The following is a 1,188-nucleotide window of genomic DNA, read 5'->3' as shown; positions in this document are numbered from 1 at the left end:
GGGGGACAGAAGAAGGAAGGAGACGTAAAATAGTAAAAAAGGTAAAGAAACTTTTGGTGAGAAACTGAGTAGGTCAGAGTGGTTGTAAATGTCACAAATGTACAAAAACATGACAGGAAAGAAAGAAAGCTGCAGAGAAAAAGGAAAGAATGAACAACAGGTAAAAAAAAAAATAAAAAAAAGAGGAGAGGAACTGATGAAGTATTGATGGAGGAGAAAGTGGGTCGATAAAACAGCGAAGAGAATAAACTCCGGAGGTTGTCGAGGATGTGAATAAAACATGTGAATCAAATATAAATGAAATATAAATGATGTAAAGGTGAATGTGAAAAAAACTCAATGAAGTGCTTTTTCAGGCAAAAAGGCAGAACAAACTTATTAAGGTGTGAAACAAAGAGTTTAACACTAGGAGGAGCAGATGTGTGTCCGGACGCTGCCCAGTGTTCCCGAGAAAGCTCAGAACTTTTAGAGCCGCACGAGTAGCGCGGGGCTATAATTTGTACAAGTTTTCCTGAGGGGGGCAGTAAATCAAAGGCCGGGGCTCAACATTTAAAGCCAAGTTTCTCAGAGTGTGGCCTGTGGCCTGCGAGTGTGACACGCATTATTCTTTATTGGATTTCACCACATTTCACTCCAAATGGAGCTTTCTCTCCCACAGACACAACTGCCTTAAAACGCCTTGTCCACATTCCTGTTTGCAATTTCTACATTAGTGATGTCCTTGATTGAGAAGGACAGCCCAGTTTTTCCACATGTGATCCTTAGGTGCTGGAGTCCGGTGGCTTTGACGAGACCAGCGATAACGGCTTCAGTTCCCCGTCGTAAAGGGCCGTCTGACAGCAAGGTGAAGCGGTGGAAATATTCTAAATATAGCGTCCACTTTAACTGACATGTGTCACATTTTAGGTGTCTAAAATGTGTTTAGCTGCCGCCCCCGTCCACAGCAGGACGTCGCTTAGCTTCTGTACTCTGGTCTGCTTCTCCAAACTGGGGGTGTGCCGACCTCCATCTACTGCAGCTGACACAATGACTATGCAGAAGTAGCTCATACAACCAGACTTCAAAAGATCCAAACTATCCCTTTAAGCTGATGTCAGACCAAATGAACTAGTACGTTAAACTTTCTGCATTTTGTTCTTGCTGATCTTTCCTGCATCTTTCAAGTTCAAGACCTTTATTTGTCCCCGA

The 1,188-nt window shown here is 43.0% G+C and overlaps 1 protein-coding gene across 1 annotated transcript in view; it reads right to left on the bottom strand.

Moving 5' to 3' along the window:
* LOC116673112 (thyrotropin-releasing hormone-degrading ectoenzyme) overlaps positions 1–1,188 on the bottom strand; it is a 230,640-nt gene that overhangs the window by 57,257 nt on the left and 172,195 nt on the right. The window lies entirely within an intron of this gene.

Source organism: Etheostoma spectabile, chromosome 23 (genome assembly GCF_008692095.1).
Source record: "Etheostoma spectabile isolate EspeVRDwgs_2016 chromosome 23, UIUC_Espe_1.0, whole genome shotgun sequence".
Classification (NCBI taxonomy): domain Eukaryota; kingdom Metazoa; phylum Chordata; class Actinopteri; order Perciformes; family Percidae; genus Etheostoma; species Etheostoma spectabile.
The sequence above is the reverse complement of the archived record's forward strand: the minus strand, read 5'-3'. Positions and strand labels throughout refer to the sequence as shown.